General features: G+C 47.5%; 1 non-coding gene and 1 pseudogene across 1 annotated transcript; both read right to left on the reverse strand.

The window, feature by feature from the left end:
- Positions 1-4,318: 4,318 nt before the first annotated feature.
- Positions 4,319-4,437, reverse strand: LOC119130249. Its single transcript, XR_005099389.1, has one exon. It is a non-coding gene; the product is annotated as a 5S ribosomal RNA (ribosomal RNA).
- Positions 4,438-17,387: 12,950 nt separating this feature from the next.
- LOC119130217 lies at positions 17,388-17,592 on the reverse strand (annotated as a pseudogene).
- Positions 17,593-22,350: the final 4,758 nt, after the last annotated feature.

Raw genomic sequence — 22,350 nt, forward strand, 5'->3', positions numbered from 1 at the left:
GTTGATGTCACAAGGTTGGTTGGATGGATGGATCATCAACATGTATTCAATATGGATGTTTTATTCATACATGAATGTATTCTCACGTGAGTAAGGACTGTTAAAGTAATCATCGTTTAGTTATGTTGCGTGGAATATTTCATTAAAAGTGTTTATTTTTATTATTATTATTTATACCTTCAGTCTCCTTTTTGTCCCCTCCCTTTACGAAGGTTGAGTTTTACAATCCAAAGAGGTTTGCGACGGCATCATTCTCGCTTGAATGAGAAATGGCGAGTGGAATTGTCGTCGTTTGTACAAACAATGGAGATGTGTCACTTTTTTCCCTTATTCATTAAACTTTCTCTTGATAATCCTTTGATTGATCTCCCCCCCCCCCCCCCCCCCACGTATATTTTACTATGTGGTGCGAATCGGAATTCAAACAAAAAATTCGAGATGGTTTTTTGTTTTTGTTTTTTGCTTCGGTTGTCGAACAAAATTCATCACTCTTATTATTCATTGTTTGTGCCTTCTTGTTTTTATTTTGGGTTGTTTGCTTGTATGTATGTCGTGTACTATGTCTAGTCACCGTGGGATAGTGGAAACGTAATTCCGATTTCTTTGTGTGTCTTGGCATGTGAAGAGGTTGACAATAAAGCAGACTTTGACTTTGACTTTGAAAATTCGGAGGTTGAATTTTTTTTGCTGCTAAATTTAAAAACAAAAGGCACCTTTTTAAAATGAACTCTCAATGGATTTGGTTGAATGACATTTTTTGAACACTGAAGTGGGAGAAACAGCAATGTGTACATATTCTGTTAGACCAGTGCTTCGCAATCATTTTCTGTGATGCGCCCCCTCCCCCCCAATGTTATTAACATTAAAGAAAAACAAAAAAGAAATAAAAAAGAAAGATCAACTTACAATCAAGAATAACTTTATTATTAACGTTGTTTTTTAGTCTGTAACAGAACAGTGCATCACTTTGCCTGAAATTAAAAAATAAATTATAATTTTTCAAACTATAAACATTCTTGACCAACTGCCATTTTATGGTGAAAAAAATACAACAAAATAATAATAAACATACATAATATTAAATTAAATAACAGCAATAAATAATATTCAATTCAAAGTAATCAGCAACATTAACTCAGGAGCACAATATAGAAAACATTTTAATTAAAATTGTACACATTCATTGTTGACTTACTTTGAAGTAATATACTATATATATATATATATATATATATACACTATATATATATATATATATATATATATATATATATATATATATATAGGTCCTTTGCGCTCCTGCTGTTCACTACCTGTGCGACTCTTTTTTTATTTGGTCACACACACACACACACACACACACACACACACACACACACACACAGGGCAGTGACTCTAAATACCAAATGATCAGGCGACTAGTGTTGGCTCGTGGGTGAACGATTTGTTCAAAATAAATCATTTCAGTGAACGTGAGTGAACAGATCACTTCCTGCTTCCCGTTCACGAATGAATCAGTGAATTGCATTTCTTGTTCACCAACTGAATAGAATAGAATAGAATAGATCTTTGTCACTGTCACACATGTACAACGAAATTTAAAAAGTGCCAACCGATCAGTGCATGAAAATAAACAAATAAATAGAATAAATAGAATAAAAAGATTAAAAAATACAAGCTGAAGAACATACACAGACATAATCATTTTCTTTTAGCGGCATTCAATGTGACTACCGCTGTAGGGTAAAAACCGTTGGCGAATCTGCTAGTCCTTGACCTAATTGATCTGTAGCGTCTGCCTGATGGCAACAGTTCGAAAAGGGAGTGGCCAGGGTGGGAAGTGTCCTTCAGAATGTTCTGTGTTTTTTTGAGACAGCGGGTTCTGTGTAGGTCTTCCAGTGTGGGGAGAGGGCAGCCAATGATCTTCTGTGCTGTGTTGATGACCCCTTGGAGCTTTTTCCTCTGAGCAGCAGTGCAGCTGGAGTACCAAACACATATACAGTACGTTAAAGTGCTTTCTATGGAGCAGCGATAGAAGGACACCAGCAGTCTTTGTGTAATGCTGTGCCTCCTCAGCACTCTTAGGAAGTAGAGTCTCTGCTGGGCCTTTTTAAGCATCTCAGAGGTGTTCACGCCCCAGGTGAAGTCCTCCTCGATGTGGACTCCCAGGTAGCGGAAGGAGGACACCCTCTCCACACAGACCCCGTTGATGATAACTGGTGGAATGTCCGTTTTATTTTTCCTCCTAAAATCAATGACCAGTTCTTGGGTTTTAGCCGTGTTTAGGAGCAGATTGTTCTCTCCGCACCACTTCGTCCCTGTAGGCAGACTCAGCCCCCTTTGAGATGAGCCCCACCACGGTTGTGTCATCCGCAAATTTCACGATGGTGTTGCTGCGGTGGGCAGATCTGTGAGTGAACGAGTCAGTGAGTGTGATTCGCATTTTGCGTTCACCGTTCATGGTGACATTCCCAATAGCGAACGAGTCAGTGCATCAACGGATCAGTCAGTGATCGTGTCCTCTCCTGGCGTGAACAATTCAGTGAACGAACGTGAACTATGTAAGCCACAATGTAGATTTATGATTTGCCAAGGAAAGAAAGAACCACTCACTGAAACACCACTTCTTTTGTGCTCGTTTTTCTCCAAGCTAATGGCTAACTTTATTGCAGGAAGGGATGCGCCGGTATGCAACAATGGGGAAATTGTCAGGCTTGGAGCAGGAAGAGGACTCGAATGCAGAGTGCCAACAAAAGGTGTTTTATTCTCTCAGGCGGAAGACAGCACAAAAAACAAAAGGGGCCTCAAAATGAGGGACAAAAGGCTGGGAACAGCAAAAACCAAAAGCGCCTCAAAACGAGGGAAAAAGGCTGGAGACAGCAAACAAAAGCGCCTCAAAACGAGGGAAATACGAGGGCAAAAACCTAACTAAACAAAAACACAGAGCTCAGGCTGGACAAAAGGTATCTTCTAACTATGATCTCTCAGGGGAATTCTGTGACTTACGTGATCGCTAGTGTTCATGACGGGACAAGACGCACTGGCACAAGACAAGGGGAAGACGCAGGCTATATGCACACACAGAAGGAGGAGGACACAGGTGCAGACAATTAGGGCCAACGACACAGGTGCACACAATTGGGATCAGGGAAGTCAAGTGGCCTGACGCGCAGAGGAAGGACCCACGAACTGAAACGAGAGGAGAGTTACCAAAACAAAACAGGAAGTGACAATACGAAGAACAGGACAAGACAAAAACAACCCACAAAACACGACAGCATGACACCTGGTATAACCAGCTCAGTGGCCTAGTGGTAGGGTGTCCGCCCTGAGACTGGAAGGTTGTGGGTTCAAACCCCGGCCGGGTCATACCAAAGACTATAAAAATGGGACCCATTGCCTCCCTGCTTGGCACTCAGCATTAAGGGTTGGAATTGGGGGGTTTGATCACCAAATGATTCCCGAGCGCAGCACCGCTGCTGCTCACTGCTCCCCTCTCCCCCAGGGGATGGATTAGAATCACACGGGGATGGGTTAAATGCAGAGGACAAATTTCACCACACCCAGATGTGTGTGTGACAATCATTGGGACTTTAACTTTAACTTTATTCCCAGGCAGTCTCCCATCGAATTACTAACCAGGCCCGACCCTGCTTAGCGTTCGAGATAGGGCGTTCTCAGGGTAGTATGGCCGTAAGCCGTGACGTGACTCAGAATTGTGCATTTTATAGACACAATCGCCCCTGAAACCATGCCAAGCAGCGGCGGTACTTGATGGCTGTTTTAAAAGTTTCCTTTCACAATTGACGTGGAAAAAAAAAAGGCTTTCAGCACCTGGTATTCCCTGACGGTCTCCCTTCCCTTTTTTTTACAACCAGGTCCCAAACAGGCTTTCTTCCAAGACTTTTGGTGTTTTATGGAAACATGGCTATCGTGAAAAGTTATTGACAGCTTTTTATGCGGTAGCACGAATTTGCCGTTGCGACCTGCATTTTGCTGTATCAAAATAAATGTCTTGAAAAAGGTAAAAACACGACATGGAAGCGCAATGTGTTGTGTTGGGTTCTTTTACAAGTAAAGACTGCTGCTTTGAGTTCACAGGGAGCCATGCTCTTTATTCACTGTACATAGTCTTCTCTCTAGCGGTAAAAACGTGAACTACAATGCTATGGATGTCACCACATAATATAGGTTTCAAACTCGTGTTATAGTTTCAATGTCGGAGTTTAAACTAGGCTTGCTGTTTCCGAATGCCATTCGTGATGGGTGTTGTAAAAATTTTTTGCTGAAACGACTGAAGTGCACATAAGAAAGAAAAAGCTTACAGAACCTGGTATTCCCAGGCGGTCTCCCATCCAAGTACTAACCAGGCCCGACCCTGCTTAGCTTCCGAGATCGGACGAGATCGGGCGTTCTCAGGGTAGTATGGCCGTAAGCCGTGAGTTGACTCCGAATTGTGCATTTTATAGACACAATCGCCCCTGAAACCCTGCCAAGCAGCGGCGGTACTTGATGGCTGTTGTAAAAGTTTCCTTTCACAATTGACGTGGAAAAAAAAAAAAAAAAGGCTTTCAGCACCTGGTATTCCCTGACGGTCTCCCTTCCCTTTTTTTTACAACCAGGTCCCAAACAGGCTTTCTTCCAAGAATTTTGGTGTTTTATGGAAACATGGCTATCGTGAAAAGTTATTGACAGCTTTTTATGCGGTAGCACGAATTTGCTGTTTCGACCTGCATTTTTCATCCATCCATCTTCTTCCGCTTATCCGGGGTCGGGTCGCGGGGGCAGCATCTTCAGGAGGGACTCCCAGACTTCCCTCTCCCCAGCCACTTCATCCAGCTCATCCCTGGAGATCCTAAGGCGTTCCCAGGCCAGCTGAGAGACATAGTCTCTCCAGCGCGTCCTGGGTCGTCCCCGGGGTCTCCTACCGGTGGGACATGCCCGGAACACCTCCCCAGGGAGGCGTCCAGGAGGCATCCTGATGAGATGCCCGACCCACCTCATCTGGCTCCTCTCAACGTGGAGGAGTAGCGACTCTACTCCGAGTCTCTCCCGGATGACAGAGATTCTCACCCTATCTCTAAGCGAAAGCCCGGACATCCTGCGGAGAAAACTCATTTCGGCCGCTTGTATCCGGGATCTCGTTCTTTCGGTCACGACCCATAGCTCGTGACCATAGGTGAGGGTAGGAGCGTAAATCGACCGGTAAATTGAGAGCTTTGCCTTTTGGCTCAGCTCTCTCTTTACCACGACGGACTGGTACAGAGTCCGCATTACTGCCGACGCTGCACCGATCCGCCTGTCGATCTCGCGGTCCATCCTCCCCTCACTCGTGAACAAGACCCCAAGATACTTAAACTCCTCCACTTGGGGCAGGATCTCATCCCCGATCCGGAGAGGGCATTCCACCCTTTTCCGACCGAGGACAATGGACTCGGATTTGGAGGTGCTGACCCTCATCCCGACCACTTCACACTCGGCTGCGAACCGCTCCAGTGAGAGCTGGAGATCACGGCCTGAAGAAGCCAACAGCACCACGTCGTCTGCAAAAAGCAGAGACGCGATGCTGAGGTCCCCAAACCGGACCCCCTCAATGCCTCGGCTGCGCCTAGAAATTCTGTCCATAAAAATTATGAACAGAATCGGTGACAAAAGGCAGCCTTGGCGGAGTCCAACCCTCACTGGGAACGAATCTGACTTACTGCCGGAAATGCGGTCCAAACTCTGGCATCGGTGATACAGGGACCGAACCGCCCTTATCAGTTGGCTCGGTACCCCGTACTCCCGAAGCACCCCCTACAGAACCTCCCGAGGGACACGGTCGAACGCCTTCTCCAAGTCCACAAAACACATGTGGACTGGTTGGGCGAACTCCCATGCACCCTCGAGGATCCTGCTGAGGGTGAAGAGCTGATCCACTGTTCCACGGCCAGGACGAAAGCCACACTGCTCTTCCTGAATCAGAGGTTCGACATCCCGACGGACCCTCCTCTCCAGCACCCCTGAATAGATCTTACCAGGGAGGCTGAGGAGTGTGATTCCTCTGTAGTTGGAACACACCCTCCAGTCCCCCTTCTTAAAGAGGGGAACCACCACCCCACTCTGCCATTCCAGAGGTACCGTCCCCGATGTCCACGCGATGTTGCAGAGGCGTGTGAACCAGGACAGCCCCACAACATCCAGAGCCTTTAAAAATTCTCATCCACCCCTGGGGCCTTGCCCCCGAGGAGTTTTCTAACTACCTCAGTGACTTCGACCCCAGAGATTGCAGAGTCCACCTCAGAGTCTCCAGGCCCTGCTTCCACAATGGAAGGCATGTCGGTAGAATTGAGGTCTTCGAAGTATTCTCCCCACCGACTCACGACGTCTCGAGTCGAGGTCAGCAGCACGCCATCGCCACTGTAAACAGTGTTGACGGTGCACTGCTTCCCCCTCCTGAGACGCCGGATGGTGGACCAGAATCTCCTCGAAGCCGTCTGGAAGTACCGTTTTTTTCCGTGTATAATGCGCCCCCATGTATAATACGCACCCTAAAAATGGCATGTTGATGCTGGAAAAAAGCCTGTACCCATGTATAGTACGCACCATATTTTTATTTTTATTTTTTATTTTTTTTTTGTCCCAATGATCGTCACACACGCAGGGAGGCAATGGGTCCCATTTTTATAGTCTTTGGTATGGTCTTAACTAGGCTGGATGTATTTTTTTTTGTTGGCGTTGATTTCTCCGACTGCCCATAAAGGCACCACCGCGATCAGATGAAAAGAGAGTAAAGTGACGTGCGGACATGTGAAAAAGGCGGCTCTGTATGGGAGAGACGTTGAAGAGGAATAAAAACACCCTTGGAAACCAAAACTTGCCCCTCGTCGTGACTCGGAGCCGCAACAAATGTTTCGGATTTGTGTAGGGTACATTGTGACTGCAAACGAGCAGGTGATCGAGCAAGCGTCTGATACGAGAGCATTGGTTCGTATGGAGCGTGTTTGAAGTGAACAGCAGAGACGAAAGGAAACAGGCAAAGTGTTGTGAAATAAAATATTACCTGTAATACGCATTTTGTTATTTGCTGATTGTATTAAACTATCACATTCATTGTCAGTCAAGAAGAGGACTATTATCCCTTCTTTGACGAAATGACCAGAGCACAGTACAAACACACTATTGTCGGTCAGTCCTGTTGTTGGTTTTGTTGTACCAAGATTTTCTTAAAAAAAAAAAAAAAAAGATTTAAAAAAAAAGAAAATTTAAAAAAATTTGTACCCATGTATAATGCGCACCCCAGATTTTAGGACAATAAATTAGTTAAATTTTGCGCATTATACACGGAAAAAACCGGTAATTCTCCATGGCCTCGCCAAACTCCTCCCACGCCCGGGTTTTTTCCTCAGCAACCGCCGAAGCCGTGTTCCGCTTGGCGAACCGGTACCTGTCGGCTGCCTCCGGAGTCCCGCAGGCCAAAATGGCCCGATAGGACTCCTTTTTCAGCTTGACGGCATCCCTTACCGCCGGTGTCCACCAGCAGGTTCGGGGATTGCCGCCACGACAGGCACCGACCACCTTACGGCCACAGCTCCGGTCAGCTGCCTCAACAATGGAGGCACGGAACATGGTCCACTCGGACTCAATGTCCCTGCCTCCCCCGGGACGTGGGAAATGCTCTGCCGGAGGTGGGAGTTGAAGCTCTTCCTGACAGGGAATTCTAATAGACGTTCCCAGCAGACCCTCACAGAGCGTTTGAGTCTGCCAGTTCGGAACGGCATCTTCCCCCACTGTTGGGAAAAATATATTTTTTATCATTGGATTCTATGTAAGTATCTACTTATGTGTGCAAGATCTTCCACAGTATGTGACAGTTTGACCTCGTGATAATGACTTGGGAGCATATGGCTGGCTAAGGAGCTCATGACTGGAGTCATGAGTCGCGCTATACAATAAACTCCTTAGTTAGCTATTCATGAACAGATCATGAGGTTGTTATGGGATGGCTGAAGCAGACAAACGTCTTATTTAAGTAGAAGTCATGAGTACGCCACAGAGGTATGCATCCCAGGGGCACTAAGACTACGTCTTTGTTAAGCTAAAGTCATGAGACGACCATACTGCTCTTTCCATAATAGTATCCCTGTTGTTCTGTGGTCATGAGATGTAATTATGGAATGTCCTTCCTGTCTATGAAACTATGCATTCATGTAGACTTGCCCCATTGTTGTTCCTCAATAAAAGGCACGACCAAACTGGAGCAAGAGCGCGAATCTCAGCCACACTTACTGTGTGTCTGATTTGCGCCCTTCTGCAGAAGTCGCTTGCCATCGAAGACATCTCCTGCCTCTGTGAGATTCTTTTCAGATAAATGTTGTGAACCCAACACCCACCATCGGAGCCAACCCACCACCAGGTGGTGATCACTTGACAGCTCCGCCCCTCTCTCCACCCGCGTGTCCAAAACACGCGGCCGCAAATCCGATGACACGACTACAAAGTCGATCATCGAACTGCGGCCTAGGGTGTCCTGGTGCCAAGTGCAAACATATTCCTTATGTTTGAACATGGTGTTCATTATTGAAAATCCGTGTCGAGCACAAAAGTCCAATAACAGAACACCACTCGGATTCAGATCGGGGGGGCCGTTCCTCCCAATCACACCCTTCCAGGTCTCACTTTCATTGCCCACGTGAGCAATGAAGTCGCCCAGTAGAACGAGAGTCCCCAGAAGGAGCGCTATCCAGCACTTCTTCTAAGGACCCCAAAAAGGGTGGGTATTCTGAGTTGCTGTTCGGTGCATAGGCACAAACAACAGTCAGGAGCCGTCCCCCCACCCGAAGGCGGAGAGAGGCTACCCTCTCGTTCACCGGGGTGAACCCCAATGTGCAGGCGCCCAGTCGGGGGGCAATAAGTATGCCCACACCTGCTGAAATAAACGAGTCCCCGCGGTCTTAACAAAAACAGCTAAATCTATTTCGAGCGATTAACAAAAGCCCCAAGTCTTATAAGAAAGAAAGCTGCTGAAACAGCCGCGATGAATTTGATCCCGGGTCTCGACACCGGGGTCTTTTTTATTTTAAAGGGACTGGCGTCCGGAAATGACGGAATTAATCTAACAATAGATTGATTACTTGAACAGCGGTTAGACTTGGAACGAATCTTCTTTCCGTACCGGCTTAAATAAATTCTTGTCTAAATTCTAGGAATGTTAGGTTTGCGAGCAATGCTCTTCCATCTTTCACCACTGTACTTACTGTTGGGTTTATTTTCCTAAACATCTCACAAACAATAAGGAGAGAAGACGTTTTCGGTTTCTTGCGAGGAGAATTAGGAGAGCTGTATGGTTCTCTCACAATTACCCCCGCAAGGAGAAATAGGAGAGACGTACGCTTGCCGTACGCTGGTCTCAACTACTCCCAATCAGCTCTCCCATCAACCTCCTTTTATTTGGTTTCTTCAGCTCTTGTTTACATGTTCTTGTTGCAGAGTCTCTGCAAGCAGACATTAACAGATAAGCTATTTTGCACGTCATTTCATCATATCTAACAGCAGAAAGGTCTTCTCCGGTGGTTTCCTCTTATCGCCGGCTTGATATCAACTGGGGCCAAGCCGAGGCAACAAGTTTTGGCCCCTCTGCTCCTGTTTGTCAGTCACAACAGACTTTCCACAGCGATCACAAATGTATAATAACACATAATAAATCATAATGAAATATTACTCCAACACTTACTTACTTACTTACTTAGGCCTATCGCTCCCCGTGGAGCATAGGCCACCGACGATAGTCAGGATAGTAGAGGGCTCCTCCGGCAGCCCTTCGCTCTGACTTGGACATCCACTTTTTTGATTTTCATATTATGTATTATTTGTGCCCTCTCTGCATCCATTACAACCTGGTGATCCTGAAAGGGGGATCCTTCCATCTGTGGTCCCTTCTCAAGGTTTCTCATTTTCCCCGGGCAGGGGTTTTGAGTTTTTCCTTGCCCTTTTGGGAGCTTAAGATCACGGGATGCTTTGAGAATAATTGTCAATTTTTGTCTATGTGAAGCCCTTTGAGACTGCTTGTGATTTAGGGCTATACAAATAAACTTGACTTGACTTGACTTGACGACTCTTCTCCATTTAACACGGTTTTGGGCAGTCCTTTCTGCCTCCCCGCCAGCTGATTCCAAGGCTCTTGAGTTCTGCCTCAGTGTCCCGTCTCCAGCTGTTTTTAAGCCGTCCTCTCTCTTTCTCTTCCCCTGGGGGTTCCAAGTCAGGGCCTGGCGTGTGGTAGTAGCTGCCGGTTTCCTCAGGGTGTTTCCGATCCATCCCCACTTTCGCCTCAGGATTTGTTTCTCTACTGGCTCCTGTCTTACTGTCTGCCACAGTTCTTCATTTATGATTTTGTCTGGCCATCTGATTCTGAAGATGCTCCTCAGACAGCAGTTTCAAGATTCAAGAATTTTTATTCGCCATGTTTGAGCGTGCCAAACAAGGAATTTGACTTCGGTACATCACAGCCTCTGTTCAACATTTAGGTGACTGACAACACTCAGCACGTGTGAAAAATGACAAATATTCTCAAACATCCCCTGATCTTAAACTCCCAGGAGGGCAAGGAAAAACTCAAAACCCCAACTAGGAGAAATGAGAAACCTTGAGAAGAGACCACAGATAGGAGGATCCCTCTTCCAGGATGACCAAGCTGCAATGGATGCAGAGAGGACACATAGTACAAATAATGTAGACAATTCAAAAAAGGTGTGGAGAGCAGGATGTTATTGCACAGCAATGACTCTAAGACTCTAAGAGTGGTGTGAGTTCATCAGAGCGACAGCCTGGGGGAAGAAGCTGTCTCTGTGTCTGCTGGTTTTGGCGTACACAGCTCTATAACGCTGTCCGGAGCGGAGTAGTTCGAACAGGCTGCAACCTGGGTGAGAAGGGTCTGTAGAGATGTTACTTGCACGTTTCCTGGTCCTGGACAGGTACCAGTCTTGGATAGATGGGAGGTTGATTCCAATTATCTTTTCTGCAGTCCTGATTGTCCGTTGCAGTCTGTGCTTGTCTTGTTTGGAGGCCGATCCAAACCAGACAGTGATGGAGGTGCAGAGGTGCAGCTCCCGCGGCAGGTTGAACTTCTTGAGCTGTCTCAGGAAGTTGGTGAAGGTTTGTATTTTCTGCCACGTCCTTTTCGTGCTTCTCCACGTCTCTGAACCATAGAGAAGGATGCTTTTCACGTTGGAGTATAAGATACACACTTTAGATGTTGTGGCTATTTCTTTGGAGGACCAGATGTTTTTTAGAATAATGAACGCTGCTCTGGCGTTGCCTACTCTCGCAGTGACATCACTGTCTGTGCCTCCCTGACTATCTATGATGCTGCCAAGGTAGGTGAAGGAGTCAACCTCCTGTATGGGATTGCCCTCTACTGTGACTGGGTTGTTGGTTGAGGTGTTTATCCTCATCAGTTTGGTCTTCTTATGGTTTATCCTTAACCCCGCCCCAAGGGATGTGGTTGCTAGTTTGGTAGTCTTGTCCTGCATCTGATTGTGGTTGTGTCCGCAAAGTCAAGGTCGTCTAGTTGTGTCCAGAGGTTCCACTGTATGCCGTTTTTCCTGTCCGTAGTAATGGTCTTCATGATCCAGTCTGTGACTAGGAGGAACATTAAGGGCGAAAGGAGGCATCCCTGTCTAACACTGGTCTTGACCTCAGAGCTTTCTGACAGTTGGCCTGCATATAGAACCTTGCATGACATTCCCTGTTAGGTGCTTTGGATCAGTGTGATGATCTTCTCTGGGATCCCATAATGTCTTAGTAGTTTCCACAGTGTTTCTCTGTCTACACTGTCAAATGCTTTTTCATAATCTATGAAGTTTACGTATAAGGGGGAGTTCCATTCTATTGACTGTTCTATAATTATGCGCAGGGTGGCAATCTGGTCCGTGCATGATCTGTTACTCCACTGTGCTCCTGTTTAAAAGAATTCGGGGGTTATTTATTAAAATTAAGTTAAAGTTAAAGTTAAAGTCCCAATGATCGTCACACACACCTGGGTGTGGTGAAATTTGTCCTCTGCATTTAACCCATCCCCGTGTGATTTTAATCCATCCCCTGGGGGAGAGGGGAGCAGTGAGCAGCAGCGGTGCCGCGCTCGGGAATCAGTTGGTGATCTAACCCCCCAATTCCAACCCTTAATGCTGAGTGCCAAGCAGGGAGGCAATGGGTCCCATTTTTATAGTCTTTGGTATGACCCGGCCGGGGTTTGAACCCACAACCTTCCAGTCTCAGGGCGGACACTCTACCACTAGGCCACTGAGATGGTAAATGGCCAATCCATCATTGCAGTTTTCATTTGACCCACTCCATAACGATGGATAGGGCCACATCTCCTTCCACTGTCTGTAATTTCTTAAAAAGGGTATGCCGCATTCTTGAATTAAAATCACATTGGCATTGAGGCTTTTTATGGCGACACTAGACACTTAGAGCTCTAAACTTTGATTTTACACTTCTAACATTCATGATTGATAGGGTTCGTGTCATTAGTATAATACTCCTATAGAGGGTCTCATATTTGCTATTCAAACCAATCAGTGAGTCCAACAGTTAGTTATTTCTTTTGAAAGTAATTCGTCCTTTATCACGGTACAACAGGCAGAACTTGGCCGCCGGCGACCTCTCCTGGTCAGAACTGAAACAGCGCAGAACAGAACTGCGCTCGGCGGCAACTCGGGGACAGAACCGTGCTCGGCGGAAACTCGGGGACAGAACCACAATCGGCGGAAACTCTGGGACAGAACTGCGCTCGGCGGAAACTCGGGGAACAGAACCGCGCTCGGCGGAAACTCAGCGACAGAACCACATTCAACAGATACTCGGGGAACAGAACCGCAATCGGCGGAAACTCGGGGACAGAACCACAATCAGCGGAAACTTGGGGACAAAACCGCAATCAGCAGAATCTCGGGAAGCAGAGTCGCGCTCTGCGGCAAACGGAGAGTCTGAACCGCAATCGACGGCATACGGGAAGTCAGAGACGCAATCGGCGTCATTTGGAAGTCAGCGCTGTGCGCAGCGGTAGGAGCCACCACGCGCTGCAGCAGTGGGAGCGGGGCCAGGGACTATCACGGGTCCCGCGCACCTGGCTCGAAGTCCGGCGACGGCCGCGGATCCGGCGACAGCCGCAGATCCGGCGGCGCAATGGTGGATCCCGATGGCGCACGTGCGTGCGGCGTCGCTGGAGCGAAGTCCGTCGGCGGCCGCGGAGCCGGTGGCGCTGGAACAAGCTCCGACGACGGACGTGGATCGGGCGTCACGAAGGGAGCGGGTGGAGGAGGTTGGTCCAGGCGCTGGTCGCTGAAGTGGTTGGATCGTTCTGTCAGGATCGGAATGGAGCAGGGCAACCAAATGCAGCTTGGACCAGGGTTTATTGAGGGAAAAGGTAGTTGGAAGGGAGGATCAGGGGAACGAGCCCAACAGAACCGGTAAACTAACATAACTTAACGGACCGACCGACAGACTGGCTAACGGAAACAGAACTGATAAAGACAGGAACTAAAAGAAACAAGGACGACATCAACGATCCGACAGGGAGTGACACGCAGACAGGACTTAAATAAGAGACAGGTAACGAGAGGCAGGTGACTGTGATTAGTACATTGATTGCGAGTAGACACAGGAAGGGAGGGGCGAGTACACAGACGTGGACAGAAACCATGACAAACTACACATAATGAAACAACCGGGGATAAGTCGTGACAGCTCCCAGGCTTTTCTCTCTTCTCCAACATCGACGGCAATTCAGAGGACCGTTCAGATGCGAGTCTTTTAGCTTTTTGCGCTCAAGGATGGGTGTCTGCACTCAACTCATCTGTGGCTATTTCTTGTGACATGTCACTTTCCATTTGTGTGCTTACCACATGCCCCTCCCTTTCCCTTTCCTCACTTGTTTCCTCTCCACTACTTGTAGGTATTTCTTCTACTCCATCAATTTCCTCTGCGTTCTCGGTTGGTGGGGGTGGCACATGCCCCTCCCTTTCCCTCTCCTCATCTATTCCCTCGTTACCTGTTCTCTCGTCACCTGTTCCCTCATCACCTGTTCCCTCGTCACCTGTTCCCTCCTCACCTGTTCCCTCCTCACCTGTTCCCTCCTCACCTGTTCCCTCCTCACCCGTTTCCTCTCCACCAATCACTGGCCTTGGCGGGAAATTTGAATTTCCAAAATGTTTGTTAGCTTCATTTTCCTTCACCTGTATCATTTCTCTCCAGGCGTTTAGTTTGTTGGGAAAAGACCTTGGGCACTTTCTGTAGAGATGATCAGTTTCTACACAGAGATGGCACTTTCTGCCATTGGTACACTCTTCAAAAGTGTGACCAATAACTCCACATTTCCGGCATATTATTTGCTCACACGCTTCTGCAAGGTGCCCATGCTGTCCACACTTGCGGCAGAGCTTGGGTTGGCCCTGACAATATATGTAGCCTCGGTTTTCTCCCAAAACTATCATTGATGGGAGATGTTTCAGGCCCTGGAACCCCTGAGGGTTCTCCCATTGTTGAATGGGGACCTGCCAGGAACAATTCCAGATGCCATCTTCATCTCTCACCTTCATGGCCTGGCCTTTAACCGTGCAATATCTTCCCAGAAAATTACGAATGTCCTCTGCATTCACTGTCTCATTAAACATTCTGACAATAACTGTTTTCGCAGTATTGTCGGTCAGCTTTTAAACAATAAACACAGAGAACTGGGATTTAACATTTCCATACCGATTCCAATACTCACGCAGGTTTGCCGCAGAGCAAAAGCTCACATCAAAGCCTTTGCTAAAAGGCAACGTTAGTGTTGGATTTGGTCCACAATTTAGGGAGCGCTATCTGCGCCTCACAGCAAAAGCCATTGCCAATCACCTGTTATCCAATTTACTCACTGCGTGCTCGTTTAATTTCTTCAGATTTAGGAAAATGCAAAGACACTGAAGCAGAAATTAGACTTACACAGGTTGGTTGAGTTCAATCACAATTCTTGTTAAGAAAGCTCTGTTTTCAGGAAAGTACAATACAGCGCTGGGCCTTTCAAGAGCAGAAAGTCTCCATTCAGAAAAGGCAACGTTCAAGGTTCTTTGGTCAGCTTATATTCAGTTGCACAGGCCGGTGTGGGGCGAGTTTGATGGGTGATGAGTCGTTGGGGTGGGGCGAGTTCGCAGTAGAGTTTGATTCCATGGGAGTGGGTGCTGGTTATGGACGATTCGGTGTGTGTGGGGGCTGTTGTCTTCCATCCCGTCTTTCGGCCTTGGTGATCATCTTTGGCCGAGTCCTTGGCTGTCTCCCTCTGGCACCAGCTGGTTTTTATCTCCAAGTGACCTTCCTGTAAACATTCTCCTCCATCCTTGCACATATACTGTCGTACCTCATTCTTTCAATTTTGTCATTTTGTACGAATTTATCAAAGTCAAAGTCAAAGTCAGCTTTATTGTCAATCCCTTCATATGTCAAGACACACAAAGAAACCGAAATTCCGTTTCCTCCATCCCACGGTGACGAGACATACAAGTAGGCGACACAAAACAAAAACAAGAAGGCACAAACCATAAATAATAAATAATAAATAAAATAAAATGAGCGATGAATAAAAACAGACCAATAACCCATTGAATATGAGGGGCAAAACCGAGCCAGTGAGCATACAGCAAGAACAGGACGCTACGCTGAAAGGGGGAGCGAGTTCAGGATCCTAACAGCCTGGAGTACGAAGCTGTTGGAAAGTCTGGTGGTGCGGGAGCGCAGGCTCCTGTACCGCCTCCCAGAGGGCAGAAGTTCAAACAAAGAGTGAGCGGGGTGACTCACATCACTCACAATCTTGGTCGCCTTGCGAGTGAGATGGGAGGTGTAAATGTCCTTCAAGGAGGGGAGAGAAGCACCAATAGTCTTACTAGCCGTTTTCACAATGCGCTGCAGGGCCTTCAAGTCTTGGTCAGTGCAGCTGCCACCCCAGACAGCAATACAGCTGGAGAGGACGCTCTCAATGGTGCCGCGGTAAAAAGTAGTCATGACGGCCGGAGGAGTCCCCGCTCGCCTGAGTTTCCGAAGGAAGTACAGGCGGCGCTGGGCCTTCTTCGCCAGCGACGCGGTGTTGGTGGACCAGGAGAGATCCTCACTGATGTGCACCCCCAGGAACCTGGCGCTGCTCACTCTCTCCACCACAGCACCGTCGATGGTCAGCGGCAGGTGTTGGGCGTGACCCTTCCGGAAGTCAACGACAATCTCCTTGGTCTTGTCGACGTTCAGCAGGAGGTTGTTGTCCCTGCACCACGCGGTCAGAAGGTCAACCTCCAGCCTGTATTGAGTCTCGTCTCCCTTGGTGATGAGACCCACCAGAGTCGTGTCGTCAGCAAACTTCACTATGCGGTTGCCGCTGCAGGTGGCAGCGCAGTCATGCGTCAGGAGGGTGAAGAGCAGCGGACTGAGCACGCAGCCTTGGGGGGCCCCTGTGCTCAGCGTGATGCTGGCGGAGATCTTGTCGCCAACACGTACCACCTGTGGCCTCAGACAGAGGAAGTCCAGTAGCCAGTTGCAGAGGCCGGTACTGAGGCCCAGCTTATTTATGTGAGCTTTCTGGCTGTCACATCATTAATCTATTACTGTTCCCTGACTATGCAAAGTCAGTTCTTTTGATACTCCATGTCTTTGCTCACATCATTATATTCTTAGTTTAATCATGCTTCCCACCATATCTTTTCTTTGTTAGGCAAAATATTTCGCTCTGTGCAGAGCGTTCAGTAGTAATCGAAAAGCTGGCGTCCCGCATCAGGCAACATATGACGTTTAATCAAAACACAAGATATAATCAAGTACTGAACGGTCAAGACGACTCTGGCCGTGTCCATGATTTAGAGAAAAAACATCAGGCATGCATTACACAGTTCCTTAAGGGTCATTAAGCTATTTAGGCAACATATCAAAAGACATTTATTTTGCAGTGCACAGAAATACATATTGAATCGTGAAGTTGTAGCAACCTCTGTTATTATCTTATATCAAAGAATGTCTAGTTATGTCTTCTTTATTGGTTGACTCCATGAATATACTTGTCTGCTTATATACTTTATCCAAAGAGATGTGAGCGTATCTGTTATTGTGGCTAGGCGGGTTTTGTGTCTTTTGACCCTATTCCTTCATTAGAATGCAGTTCAAATCATATGCTTTAAATTTCAGGGTTTGTTGGTTTAGCTTTCTGGAAAAGTCTAAACTTGACATTACCAGCGGCTCACCATTCATTTCCTTAAAATTGAAGCGTACACTATGGTGCCTCCGCATGGCCGCATGGGGAGCCGCCATAGTGGAAGCACCACCTAAAGACATTTAGACAAAAGGAAAGAAACACTTAAAGAATACCAAACAACTACAAAATAACACAAAGTAAATTAAAGTAACTTGCCACCGTAGATTCTGTCACAAAAGTACCAGGTTATTTGTAACACAATGCTATGACACTATTTCCTCCACAAAGTGAGTCAAGTTCACTGCCACGTCAGGGTGAGAACTTGCGACTCAGGAGAGGTGATCGCCTTCCTAGCCAGCTAAGAACAGATATTACACTTGATCTTAGCCAAAAGGCCGAGAAGCGATGGAGTATACGAGTGACGGACTCGCTTACAGGCTTCCCTGTCTACCCATTCTCACCGACAGTTACAGTACGCAACAGAGTGCTGCTCTTCTGGGCACTAATAAATCGGCAAACTCGTCTGCCGATTTATTTGTTCACTCTTCTTCACCCGCAGTAAAGCATGTGTCACGTGCCGTGCCAGAGAGACGCTCGGCCGGCAACTTCCCTCAGCCACACCCTTTCGTTGTACAGATCTGTCACCTGCTCCCTCTTGTTATCTGATGTATTTAAACCCTGCCCGTGTGTTTCTCCCTGTCGGTGTCTACTGTTGTCTCCCGTCTGTGGCCGCGCCTCGTGTTCCTGTCCTGCTCGTCCAGTTAATAATAATAATAATAATAATAAAATATATTTATAACACACTTTACATTCGGGGGAATCTCAAAGTGCTACATGGCAAGTAAAAACAAGAAAACAAAGCAAGGACAAATATAAAACAACTGGACGACAACCAGGATATGAGAGCAGGAATTACGGAAATGCTACAGTAAAGAGGTGAGTTTTAAGTCCGGTTTTGAAAGAGTCAGTGGATTGGGGTGCTCTTAGGTGGTCGGGGAGGGAGTTCCACAGTGTGGGGGCTGCATGGCAGAAGGCCCGGTCGCCCATGGTGCGTAACTTGGTTTTCGGGACGTGGAGAAGGTGTGAATTGGATGAGCGGAGGCTTCGGGTGGCAGGTTTTGGGGCAAGGAGTTCTTTGAGGTATGGGGGAGCATGTCCGAGGATACACTGGTGAGTGAGGAGGGCGATCTTATAATCAGTTCGGAATTTGATGGGGAGCCAGTGCAGAGAACGGAGGATGGGTGTGATGTGGTCGCTTTTCCGCACCCTCATCAGGATCCTAGCAGCGCTGTTTTGGATGTACTGAAGCCTCTGGAGGCTCTTGCTAGGGATCCCGATGAGTGCGTTACAATAGTCTAGCCTTGAGGAGATAAAGGCGTGGACAAGTTTCTCAGCATCCGTCAGGGTAAGTGTGGGGCGGAGTTTGGAAATATTCCTGAGGTGGAAGAAGGAGGTTTTGCAGATGTGTTTTATGTGTGACTCTAGGTTGAGTTGAGGGTCCAGTTTCACACCCAGGTTGGTGACAGTGGCTGAGAGGGGGATAGTGTGACCGGCGAATGAGATGCTTGTTATTGGGCAGGTATGGATCTGATGGGGAGTGCCATTTAACATGGCTTGGGTTTTGTCACTGTTGACTTGCAGGAAGCTGAGATTCATCCACGCCTTTATCTCCTCCAGACACAGGGAGAGGATGGATGAGGGAGATGGAGGAGGCTGGGTTGTGGAGGGCGGGGGGTCGAGTTTGAGGTATAGCTGGGTGTCGTCCGCATAACAATGATATGAGATGCCGAACTTCCTGATTATATTGCAGAGGGGTAGCATGTAGAGAGTGAAGAGGGTAGGACCGAGTACAGATCCCTGGGGGACACCGGAGGTGACAGTGTGAGTGTCAGATTTTTTCCCTCCGAGGGAAACGTACTCGGTTCGGTTCGAGAGGTAGGACTGAAGCCAGGTTAGAGCAGTGCCAGAGAATCCAGTGGAGTGAAGTTGGTTAAGGAGGATATTGTGGTGGACAGTGTCAAATGCAGCGGACAGATCCAACAGAATGAGGAGTAACGGGGAGCCTGCATCGGCAGCCATGAGAAGGTCGTTGGTGACCCTAACAAGGGCTGTTCCAGTGCTGTGGCCAGAGCGAAAACCGGATTGAAATTTCTCAGCAATGTTATTGCGGGTGAGATGAGTGTGAAGTTGGGCAGCTACCACTTTTTCCAGAACCTTGGAGAGGAACGGGAGCTTAGATATCGGTCTGTAGTTGGCTAGGTTGTGCGGGTCAAGTGAGGGTTTTTTGAGCAGGGGGGTAATGATGGCTGTCTTCAATGCAGGGGGTACAGAGCCAGACTGGAGTGAGAGGTTGATGACATTGGTTATTAGGGGACTAATGGCTGAGGTTTCTTGTTTAATGAGGGCTGTGGGGAAAGGGTACAGGGCACATGTGGAGGGTTTCATCTTTTTGATGATGTCCTCTACCTCCGACTGCAAGAAGCAGCGGAGAGGCTGGACTGTCCCGGGTGGAAGGAAGGGGGGTGGAGGTGAAGTGGAGGGGCCAGAAGAGGAGAGGAGCTGGGTGCGGATGTTGTCAACCTTAGCGGTAAAGAAGGTCATAAAGTTATTGCACACTACCTCTGAGGATTCTGTTGGAGTGGTGGGTTGGGGTTTGAGAAAGTGGTTGATGGTTGAAAAGAGCTGTTTTGAATTTCCAGGGGTATTGTTTATGATATTGGAGTAGACCTGGGCACGTGCAGTCCCAAGGGCTTTTGAGTAGGCCTTCTGTTCTTTGTAGGTCTGTTTGTGCACGGTCAGTCCTGAGGCTTTGAGACGTCGCTCCAGGATGCGTCCAGTTGACTTCATCAGACGCAGCTCACTGGTGTACCAGGGGGCTGAGCGTGAAAAAGTGACTGTTTTGTTTTTTTGGGGGGCGTGGATACCTAGAAGTTTGGCCAAAGAGTTATTGTAATGGTCCACTGCCTTGCTGACTGATGGAAAGGTTGCAGAGGAGGAGGAGAGAAGCTGGAGGTCCTGTGCTATAGTGTCTTGATTGATGTTTTTGAAATTTCTGAATGAGATTTGCCGCTTGGGTTTGGAGTGGGGGCATGGGAAAGGCAGTTCCATTTGAATAAGTTTGTGGTTAGACACAGCGACCTCGTGAACTTGTAGGTTGCTTATGGCCGATGAGGAGATGACAAGATCAAGTGTATGCCCTTTGTCATGAGTGTGGACATTTACATGTTGAGTGAGGTGTAAACAGTCCAATAGTTGCAACAGGTCAGAGGCAGGGGGGTGGGAGGGGGTGTCGACATGGATGTTAACATCACCTAGTATGATTAGATTAGAGGAAGTGGAGGTACAGAGGGTAGTGATTAGATCGTGTAGTTCTGGAATGAAAGCGGAGTTTGGTTTAGGAGGGCGGTAAAAAAGTAAAACTGTGATAGGATATGGAGGTTTACATTTGAATGCAAGAGATTCAAATGAGGAGTGATCAGGTAGAGGGAGGGGGGACAGCTCGTAGTAGGCAGCCGGCTAACTGTGGAGGTTCGCCGCGGTCCAGGCGACCGTGGGCCGACCGCGCCAGCCTCACCAACACCGTCCTCTCCTTCCTCGCCAGCTCCACCCGACAGGGCCTCTCCGCTCAACTTATGGCCCGTTGCGGTCCCGGCAACTGCGGCTCGACCGCTCCAGCCTGCTGACTAAAACTAGATGCTAAAAACTAAACTTTAATAATGGCTAAAACATAAATAAATAAAAACACTAAAACTAAACTAATTCTGGTGGAGAAGCGGCGAACAATCAGCGCCAGAGTCCTCTCCCCAGATTACCTCCTCCAAACACCTCAGTTGCACCTCGGTCTTGTCTGGAGGCTCACGGTCAGAATCTGTTCCGTGTCCGACTGGACTTCTGTATATCTGTTCGCTGGCCGAGAGTCTCTATCCTGTCTGTGTCTTCGTTTCCCCACCTACCTCCCTTCCAACTCCCTTTCCCTTCAATAACCCACAGACAGCATGTAGTCGTTCACGAGGCATATGTATGTGTCTCCTTTCAGCAGTCTCTATCCAAATACACAGTGCAGGTATTAAATGGGTAGTCCCGGTGAACATAAAAGGCAAAGACTGAGATTTTGCAAAGAACTTTCCAGGGTCATCATATGTACCAAACGGCTGCGCTGGAAAGAATTGGGCCAGAAGAATAGAACAAAACTGATGCAGAAGTGGCAGGATTGAACCCACGCCTCAGGAGAGACCGGAGCCTTAATTCAGCACCTTAGACTGCTCGGCCACACTATCAACCACTTGTGATTTCTACATTGTATTTTGTTGACAAATCTATTAAACCGTGAACTCGGAGGATAAAAAGTTGGTTTTTCCACCAGCATCCAGGTTAGTGCTGCCCGACTGAGCTTTGTTCATAATGTAATGAAGCCTGTACACCAGTGGTCCCCAACCACCGGGCCGCAGACCGGTACCGGTCCGCGGGTCACTTGGTACTGGGCCGCGGAGGAAAAAAAAAAAAGAAAATTTCTTTTTTTTTTTTTTCATTGACGATCAATTCATTCAGGTTAAGACGCTCGTCCCGGTCACGTGACATGTTTCCCCAGTCGAGCCCGCAAAGCTAGCAAAAATGAGTAAGAATTTATTTTGAAAAATATAAAAAATTTGGCGAATCTCTCCCAATTACATCTGTTGGTGCATCTGAAAAATAAGGACTCTTGACACAGGGCGCTCGTCTCGGTCACGTGACATGTCACCACAGTCAAGCCCGCGAGGCAAGCAAAAATGAGCAAGAAACAGAGAAGTTTGGAAAGCTTCTTCGGAAAGGGAAAAACGTCCAATGAGGACACTGAAGAAGAAGAGGCTACGACTTCTAAGAAAAGGAAAGCTGCATTTAAAAGAACATTTCTGGAGTCCTACTTAAAATATGGATTTATCGCCACAGGTGACTCTGACGCGCCAAGTGCACTCCGCATATGTGGCGAAAGGCTAGCTAACGAGGCAATGAAGCCTTCAAACCTGCTTCGGCACATGGAGACCAAGCATCCTGCATTTAAAGACAAACCTTAACCACTTCGGGTGTCATTGTCTCCGATTACGCCTAGATGGGAACGGCTCATTTCTGAGAAAAGAGCTCGGTGCTCCCACTAATTCAACGTTTTATTTTTATGTGGTTTATATTTG

This window comes from Syngnathus acus, chromosome 1 (assembly GCF_901709675.1).
Source record: "Syngnathus acus chromosome 1, fSynAcu1.2, whole genome shotgun sequence".
NCBI classification, from domain to species: Eukaryota; Metazoa; Chordata; class Actinopteri; order Syngnathiformes; family Syngnathidae; genus Syngnathus; species Syngnathus acus.